The sequence below is a fragment of the Silene latifolia genome, chromosome 9 (assembly GCF_048544455.1).
Source record: "Silene latifolia isolate original U9 population chromosome 9, ASM4854445v1, whole genome shotgun sequence".
Lineage (NCBI taxonomy): Eukaryota > Viridiplantae > Streptophyta > Magnoliopsida > Caryophyllales > Caryophyllaceae > Silene > Silene latifolia.
In genome coordinates, this window is record NC_133534.1 from 88076972 (window position 1) to 88087372 (window position 10401).

The following is a 10401-nucleotide window of genomic DNA, read 5'->3' on the forward strand; positions in this document are numbered from 1 at the left end:
ACCTTTACTTGCCTCTTTACTAATTGTAGAGTTGTTTGTGGAGCTATAAATTGTGTTTTGATTCGACCGTGACCAACGACCACATCTTAATTTGTGAACACTTAGCGGGATCGCATCAAAAATGGCGCCGTTGCCGGGGACGGTGTTTGTTTGATTTAGATTTCTTTTTATTGTTTTTAGTTGTGTCTTTCTTCGCCTTGAGGAAGTAAAACTCCTCAAGGTTTGTTCTAATTGTTTTCGAGTTGTTTGATATTTTACATGTCTAGAAGGTTACAAGGTGATTTGTTACCTTTTGACCGTGAAATCGAAAGATCCTTGACGAACAATAGGAGACTTGTTAGGAGGAATTTAAGAGGTATTAGTGAAGTTGTTCAACCCACTAGTGAGTTTGTCAATCCTTTCGCAATAGAAGGAGAAGAAAACCCATTACACAATACCCCACAAAATCCTCCTACGATGCCAAAATTCTCGTCACACTCCGTACCCACCGAGGAGAATCTACCAAATGGTACTCCTACACTGCAACATTTAACCGGAAATTTTATTGCCAAGTCCGCCTTCATCCAATTAGTTGAGAGGAGCCAATTCGGGGGGATGCCTAGTGAGGACCCTCATTCTCATATGGAAACCTTTTGCGACTATTGTGATGCTATCTCTCTGATTTGACCATAATTAGCGCACATTTAGTCCCCTAATTGAGCCTATTTTGCATACTATTATAGCATTTTATGGCCATTTTATCCGTCAAAACCTTCCTATTTGCTTTTCTATCGCATTTCATATGTTTTGTAGAAAAGGAGATAATAAGGCGGAAATTCCCGTCTTTCGTGCATATTTGGAAGCTTATTGATGATATTAGATGGACTAGTATGAAGAGGAAGCAAAGACTAAAGACCAATCTCGCAAGAATAAAATGGGAATGAGCAAAAGGGGAAAAAAGAAGAAAAACCATCTTTGAAGAACAATCCGAGCGGATTGTACCAAATCCGCCCGCCCGTCTCCACCGAACAATCCGAGCGTCCCGCTCTTGAATCCGCTCGGATTCATCCACCCGAATCCGCCCGGATTCTCTTGAATCCGCTCGGATTCCTTTGCTAGATTCCGTCCGTCCCGGCCAATACGCACGGATTTCTTCACAGCATGATTTCGTCTTCTCCAAGCTTCAATGAAAGACTCCCTTCCTTCGAGAAATACCGGAGTCTCCCTGCTCAAATCTCAAAAGTGTAATTACTAGTTTAGCCCTTAGTTAACCCTAATGCATCCACCTAATTTCTACTATAAATACCCCATTTGTAAATAATTAAAGGGGCATCTCATATATGTTGTTTTTGGGTAGAAAATCCTTCTTAGATTAGATTAGGAGTAGATTAGAATAGATTACTCTTTAATCTTCACACAAATTACACATTAATCTCTCCTTAATTATTATTCAAGTTTATTATTCAAGTTTATTATTGGGTAATTGAAGATTATTGGGTTATTGTTGGGAGATTGACAACCTTCCATCAATTATCAAGTTCTTCTATTATTCTTTGCATTATTGTTTTGGAATCTCCATAGGTATAATCCTCTTAATCCTTGTTTTAATTATTGTTAATCTTTCTTACTTGTTCATCATGTTTTACCTTGTTAATATGATTGACAACCTTGTTAACATGCTAAACTTGATAATGAGTGAGTAGTTTCTTTAGCTAGGATTAGTGGGTAATTAGGGGAAACCAACATGGGATTGATTCATGCTTAATCTAATGTGTTTTCATAATCAAATTGCTTGCTTGTTGTGATGTCAACTTTATGCACATGTTATGTTTGATGAAATGCTAAGCCTATGAATCCTTGCATTTTTACCATCTCTTATCTATTCAACTTGACTTGTAAGATATAAACCAACTCGAGTCTTGTTAGACCATGCATAGAAGTTGAATAGGAGGAAAGTAAGTCGACTTGTAGGTGTTGTACAATCTAATCGATTCGGCTCCGGGACCCAACTCTTCCTATGAACCGTAAGATATAACCCAACTCGGTTCCTCCACAACATTAATTGCTTGCTTATAATTGTAAACATGTTTGTATGATCAACACCATGAATCCCCTATGACCCCATGATATCCTAGCACTTTTAATCATTTGTTTACATCCTTTATTTCATTGCTTGATTTACTTTATTGTTTGCATTAGTTTAGACACAACTACAACCCCAACCAAATTGTGACACTAGCATAAATTGAGATAGATGGACTTAGAACCCAAAGCACACCGTCCCATGGATCGACCTCGACTTACCGCTAACTAGTTGTTTGTTGAGTATTATAAATTGTGTTTGATTGGATGTGACCCGACGACATCACTCCACATCAAAATGGCGCCGTTGCCGGGGACGGTGCTATGTGATTAAGTTCTTACTTGTTTGTCTATTTTGATTATGCTTTCACCTTGAGGAACTTGTTCCTCAAGGATTGTTCTTACCCTTTTTGTGTAGTTTCCATGCTTGTAGTTGTTTCCTTGTCTTAGTTATGATGACTCAAGACATGTGTTATGGAGTATGTGGTGGATCTTTTGAGTATGACTATGAGTATGGGGAGTTTGAGGAGCAAGTCAACACAAACCTACCTTATTATTCGTACAAAGAAAATCCTAACCACTACCCAAATTTTTCTCACCAAAATTACCACACCCAATATCAACAACAACCACCCACTCAATACCCGTTTCACAATGAACCTCAAATACCACAATACAACCATTTTCGCACCCACCCACAACAAAGAAATGAACCCATTCAAAACATGATCCTCCAAATGATGGGAGACCAACAAAACGTCTTCAAACAAATGCTAGAAGAGAGCCGAAAAGAAAAAGATGTTCTTAAAAACATCGTTATCCAAAGAAAAGAATTGGGGATTCAAATTGCCCAATTAAAAGAATTCCAAGCAACTCCTCACCACCGCTCTTTGGATATTGAGCATAAATGCGAGTTTGAAGTAGTGACATTTGACATGGAAGATGAAAAGTGGGAGGAGCCAAGTTCCTTGAACTCTTGTGAGTATGAAAGTGTGGTATTTGATGAGGAAGACATGAAGTTGAGCAAACCAAATGTTCTTAACATTTGTGAGTATGAGGGTGTGTCCTTTGATGTGAACATTGAGGTGTTGAAAAAGGAGCTAGATGAAGCCCCCATTCATGATTTACGTGAAGATAGCAACAATGATGATGAACCTAGAGGAGGGATTCACAAAATCACCTTGCTTGAGGAGCCTATCCTTGAGGCATTTGAGATACCCTATCATGAAGAAGAACGTCCTTCCTTTATCCTTCATGAAGACCACTTGGCACCTATCATGGAGCCAATGATCATTGAAGAGGATATGTTAGATCTTCTTCAAAAAGCCAAAGTGTCTTACAAGAGTTATTTGGTGAAAAAGCTCAAAGAGAAAATTGCTCGTGAGGCTACATGTGAAGCTTTGGCACCCATAATCTCAACTCCTATGGTATCCGATCATCAAGACTCTCCTTCCACCTTGGAAGGATTGAAGAATCAAAATGCTATCATCCTCACCAAAATTGAAGAAGAAGTTGGTAAGTGGAAGTCTTCGGATGGACATGAACCATACTTCATACCTAGTGTTGACAAGAATCATGGGCTAATTGGTTTGAAGCATCGTGAATATCCAAGTGCCAAGAAGAGGAAGAAAACAAGAATGAATGATAAAATTCCTTGGCCAAGCTCCGTCTTGAAGTTAAGCAAACCATACTTATGCTTATTTGGAGCTTGTTCACAAGCTTTTGATCTTCTACTAAGAGCCTTGAGCTCTATGGATAAGAACTTCTACAAATTGAACTAGTTTGGTGGAGTCCTACCTCAAACCACCATTTGTAAGATATTTCTTGAACCTTTTTATTTTGTATAATATTGTACATTTTTATTGTTGCATTTAATTTCTTGCATGAGAGAGAAGAGAGAGAGAGTCATCTTACATGATTTATGAGCAAATTTCAGAAAAAGATAAGAAAAAAAGGAGAAAATCAGTGAAAAAGGGGTTTATCATTTCACGAAAGAAGAAAGAAGAAAGAGAAAGAAGTAGAGACGCTCGGATCCAAGCAAATCCGCCCGTCCAGGGCCCACGGAAAAGAAAAAGCTGAAACTGAGAAAGAATCCGAGCGGATTCAAAGAAATCCGCCCGTCCCTTACAATCCGTCCGTCTTCTTCACGGGACGCCCGTCCCAAATGACGTCCAGAAGCAAGATTTTATTCTGCGCCATAATCCGTGCGGATTATCAAGAATCCGCCCGTCCTGATCAAGACGTCCGTCCCCATCGAGAATCCGCCCGTCCTCTCCCTGCTTCTCAACCAACAGATTTCTCTGTTCTAGAATCCGTGCGGATTCTACAGAAGACGCCCGTCTTCCCCATCGAGAATCCGCCCGTCCCGTCTGCAATCCGCTCGGATTGTACTGTTCACACGAGAAAAACGGGTTAGGTCCAACCCTATCCGTTCGGATTCCCTTCTTCTTCTATATAAACACCCCCCTTCTCCCTCATTTCCTCATTTCCTCATCTTATCAAACCCTAAAACACCTTCATATCCTCAAAATCACCCACATCAATCTACCCACATCACCCACATCACCCACATCACCCCCATCACCAACATGAGTTCAAAGGGGAAGGCCAAGAAATTGATTGAATCGATCGCGAAGAAGCGCAAGGGATCATCCTCTTCAACACAACGAGATGTGATAATGAAGGGAGGTATTGAACAACTCAACAACTTCCAAGAAGTGATCTTCCTATCCGACGACCAACGCGAAAAATTCGTCGAGCTTCTAGGTAAGAAATACGAACCTACTCAATTTGTTGACACTAGGGTGGTGGAAATCCTTAAGATAAGGTACCCTACCGAGATGTTCTTCAATGGCCTTGGTATTGGGGACCTTTTTCATGCTCATGAAGAGACTTACCTTAGTCTCACCCTTGAGTTCTTGAGTAGCCTTCGCATTATAGCGGATGCCCGGAACAATTTAGGCATGGAGTTTAGGTTATGCAACCGAGACCATGTTCTTTCTCTTGAGGAATTTGCCTATGTTTTTGGTCTTCAAGTACCCACCGCCTATACCGAAAAGCCCGATAATTTTCATGTGGATTTTCTTTGGAAAGCTATCTCCGGGAGGGACTTTACCCATATAAAGCGTTGCTATACTTTTGCTATCCAACATCCGGTGATTAGATTCACCGAACGCTTTGTAGCCGGGTGCATCAATGGGAGGTACGAGCAAGATCGGTGTACTCTCATCGACTTAACTTTTCTTGAGCCTTATTTGAATGTTCGAGCGGTGAGGCGTTATAACTTCAATACGCCACTTGAGATACTCACTAGGTTCCACGACTTTGCTCAAGGGACATCTCAACTTAAGACCTTCGTGATGGGAGGTCTAATTACAATTTTGGCTAAACACCTTTGTCCCGGGTTCAATGCCCGAGGGACCTATATTCCTCTTGAAGGGAGGACTTTGATTGATGAGCACACCATCTTCTATAGTCACCGATGGTGCAACTACACTCAAGATGGGAGTGTGGAATGGTACACCAAGGGTTGCACTTCGATGATCCTTGAAGGATGGAGGATACCGGGCATTGACCCAAGATTGAGTCCATACTCTCCTCCACCAAGCTACCTCCTTGATATCCAAATTCTTGAAAATCCCCCTCAAAGGGAAGAGCCACACCGTCAACCACCTCGTGGAGGGCCGGGCATACAAATGCGCCCACCTTCCTACGTCCCTATCCCACCTTACCCTTTTCCGCATACCCCTTTCCAACCGGAAATCCCCAACACCCCGGGTATTAATGATTTGATGGCACTCATGAATAGAGTGGACCTTGGGGTGCATAAAGGGAGGGAAGATAACTACTTAGCCCTCTACCCCCAATACTATAACATGGCTCAACAAGGGTATATTGACCACGATGGTCCTAAACCCTCTTGGGCACAACCGAAGCTCTTGTTCCCAAATCATGGGAACCAAGCTTGGGGTCGCGGCGATGGAGGGCATTCTAGCCAAGGTGGAGGGTACTCGGGTCAAGGAGGAGATTTTGACCAAGGAGGATATTGGGGCCAAGCACCGGGACATGGTCAAGCCGGAAGCTCTCATGGTTATGGCTATGACCAAGATGAGGATGACGAGTGAAAGAGGCCTACTTCACCACTTCCATTTGTATGATACCCATCTCTCCCTCTCTCTTTTATATTTACATTGCATTTAGTATAACATTTAGCTTGCATTTGTATCGTATTTCATATTGCATTTACATTAGTTAGTTCATAGTATAGTTGCATTGTAATATAATTCATATAGATAGTTGCATATAAATTATAATTCATGCATAGTTACTAATGGCCAAACCTATTCATTTCTACACTAGAAATAGTGTTTAAATCGGTTTGGGGAGGTTTGATCATAAGTGACCATAGCTTAATAGAAATCATGCATCATATAGTATAGTTTAGTTTGCATTCATTTGTCATATATGTCATATAGAATTGCATTTAGTTAAAGCATGCATTCATTCATATCATATCATTGCATTTAACCAAAAATCCAAAAACATGTATTTTCCTTTTTATTCCTACTCCTACATGTACATTGAGGACAATGTCCAAAATAAAGTGGGGAATGGGAATTCATATTTCAAAAATGCATAAAAATTGAAAAATTTCGAAAAATCACAAAAATATGTCTTTTAATTTCATAAAATCAAAAACTATAAAAATTTGAAAATTGAAAAATCAAAAACATGTTCATTTCCTTTGTAGTGTAGTCTTGTATATATTGTGTTTGTTTATCCTTGTTCACTTTGATCGACTACGCCACATCCGAGACATGAGGATATTGAAGACCGCATGGTATGATCTTTCCAATCTCCTTTTTCCTCTTTATGTTAATGACTATGTGGCTTTATTTTGATTGATGCGGTAAAAACAATGTGAACCTAGGACTTGCATTTAGTCTATATGTCATACTAGTTGGTAGAAGCATATGCATTAGGATGTATAAATGCTAGTTGCATCATGGCATGTAGTTGCATGATTAGAAAAATTTTGCGAAACCGTCTACTTGGGAAACTTGACAAGTGTATATAGGCCCTAGTAGATGCTTTTTATTCTTAAGACTTTGCTTGTAGAATGCTTGTAAAACACCCTAGGATGTGTCATGCTAGTATCCTTTGACCCATGGATTAAGGCCTAGTCTAGAGTACCTTGTGGTGTGATAACTCCTTGGCTACCGTTTATTCCAAGGTGACCCTTGAAACCATGCATACATCCATCATCCATGTTCTACTATATTTTTGTCATCAAAGGGAATGGGCACAAAAAGAAATCAATTTGAGTTCAATGAAAGAAAAGAAAAGAAAGTTTGCAAAAATGCATCAAATGAAAAGAGGAGCAAAAATAGAACTCCTATGCTTCAAATACAAGGCACCCTCGTTACTAATTGGGGTGACTTTGAAAATGTTCAAAAGAAAATGCAAAAAGTTGTCAAGTATTGAAATGCCAAAAATCAAAAAGAAATGGCAAGAAAGTGTTCTCAAAATGTCAAATGCCACAAGAAATTGGGGGGGAAAACAAAAATAAAAGCAAACTCCCAAGATGAAACTCAATTACTATCGATCCCTTTATCCATCATATCCATTTTTGTGCATGGTAGAGAGGGGACGACCCTTCTTCTTGTCTAGGCAAGAGGGGGAATTCCGCGATCCTCCAGTGTTTCTAAGACCATAGGGAGTCTACTCTTGACAAAAGCATTTAACGATTGAGGACAAAGGTACCCTAGCTTGACACCTTTTGGAGGTGATTTATTGGTATCCTTCTAGGCTTAGTAGTTTGAACAAATTGCATCTATGAAGGATTGTGTACCCTTGAATTGCTTCCCTTGTAGATAATTTCCGCCACTTAGATGAGGAAAGTGGCTATTCTTTTGTAGATGCATCCATTACTTGATTTTGTGTGCTTTAATGCTTGGATGTGTCGCCATTTTGGCAAGACTCACCTTGCCTTGCAAGAAGGCATCCTACCTCATGGTTGTCTTGTTGTGAGTTGAAGGGGCGGAGTGAGACCCGCTAATTGTCTCATATCGGCTATGTTATTAGGTTAGTTTAAATAAAGGTCTAGTTTTAGTCACCTCTTTACTCGGGACGAGTAAAGGTTCGGTTTGGGGATATTTGATGTGACCATAATTAGCGCACATTTAGTCCCCTAATTGAGCCTATTTTGCATACTATTATAGCATTTTATGGCCATTTTATCCGTCAAAACCTTCCTATTTGCTTTTCTATCGCATTTCATATGTTTTGTAGAAAAGGAGATAATAAGGCGGAAATTCCCGTCTTTCGTGCATATTTGGAAGCTTATTGATGATATTAGATGGACTAGTATGAAGAGGAAGCAAAGACTAAAGACCAATCTCGCAAGAATAAAATGGGAATGAGCAAAAAGGGAAGAAAAGAAGAAAAACCACTGCTGAAGAACAATCCGAGCGGATTGTACCAAATCCGCCCGTCTCCACCGAACAATCCGAAAGCGTCCCGCTCTTGAATCCGCTCGGATTCATCCACCCGAATCCGCCCGGATTCTCTTGAATCCGCTCGGATTCCTTTGCCAGATTCCGTCCGTCCCGACCCCAATACGCACGGATTTCTTCACAGCATGATTTCGTCTTCTCCAAGCTTCAATGAAAGACTCCCTTCCTTCGAGAAATACCGGAGTCTCCCTGCTCAAATCTCAAAAGTGTAATTACTAGTTTAGCCCTTAGTTAACCCTAATGCATCCACCTAATTTCTACTATAAATACCCCATTTGTAAATAATTAAAGGGGCATCTCATATATGTTGTTTTTGGGTAGAAAATCCTTCTTAGATTAGATTAGGAGTAGATTAGAATAGATTACTCTTTAATCTTCACACAAATTACACATTAATCTCTCCTTAATTATTATTCAAGTTTATTATTCAAGTTTATTATTGGGTAATTGAAGATTATTGGGTTATTGTTGGGAGATTGACAACCTTCCATCAATTATCAAGTTCTTCTATTATTCTTTGCATTATTGTTTTGGAATCTCCATAGGTATAATCCTCTTAATCCTTGTTTTAATTATTGTTAATCTTTCTTACTTGTTCATCATGTTTTACCTTGTTAATATGATTGACAACCTTGTTAACATGCTAAACTTGATAATGAGTGAGTAGTTTCTTTAGCTAGGATTAGTGGGTAATTAGGGGAAACCAACATGGGATTGATTCATGCTTAATCTAATGTGTTTTCATAATCAAATTGCTTGCTTGTTGTGATGTCAACTTTATGCACATGTTATGTTTGATGAAATGCTAAGCCTATGAATCCTTGCATTTTTACCATCTCTTATCTATTCAACTTGACTTGTAAGATATAAACCAACTCGAGTCTTGTTAGACCATGCATAGAAGTTGAATAGGAGGAAAGTAAGTCGACTTGTAGGTGTTGTACAATCTAATCGATTCGGCTCCGGGACCCAACTCTTCCTATGAACCGTAAGATATAACCCAACTCGGTTCCTCCACAACATTAATTGCTTGCTTATAATTGTAAACATGTTTGTATGATCAACACCATGAATCCCCTATGACCCCATGATATCCTAGCACTTTTAATCATTTGTTTACATACTTTATTTCATTGCTTGATTTACTTTATTGTTTGCATTAGTTTAGACACAACTACAAACCCAACCAAATTGTGACACTAGCATAAATTGAGATAGATGGACTTAGAACCCAAAGCACACCGTCCCATGGATCGACCTCGACTTACCGCTAACTAGTTGTTTGTTGAGTATTATAAATTGTGTTTGATTGGATGTGACCCGACGACATCACTCCCATCACTCTCAAACGGGCGTGACTCAATACCAAATTAGATGGGTCTTATTTCCTTTTTCCTTAATCGGCACCGCGAAGCAATGGTTGAAGGGCCTTGATAAGGCCACCCTTGGAATAGATTCTTGGAAGAAGTTGGCTCTAGCTTTCTACAAAAAATTCTACCCACCGGAAAAGACTAACATGCTAAGAGCTCAAATTACGGGCTTTAAGCAAAGGGATGAAGAGTCTTTGTATGAAGCTTGGGAGCGGTTCAAGGGAATTTGTCGCTCATGTCCTCACCATGGACTTAGCGAATGGTTTTTGGTACAACAATTTTGGAATGGTTTATATGAAGATTCTAGGAACATTCTCAATATGGGATCAAATGGAATGTTCACCAAAGTTGATGACAATCAAACATGGAACAAGATTGAGGAAATGGCGGTCCATAACTCACAATATAGTAGACCTCGCAAGGCTACTAGAGGAGGAAAGCATGAAGTGGACTCC

General features: G+C 39.7%; 1 non-coding gene across 1 annotated transcript; it reads right to left on the reverse strand.

The window, feature by feature from the left end:
* Window positions 1-10092: 10092 nt before the first annotated feature.
* Window positions 10093-10199, reverse strand: LOC141603091 (small nucleolar RNA R71). The gene has a single exon (XR_012524986.1). It is a non-coding gene; the product is annotated as a small nucleolar RNA R71 (small nucleolar RNA).
* Between the last annotated feature and the right edge of the window lie 202 nt (window positions 10200-10401).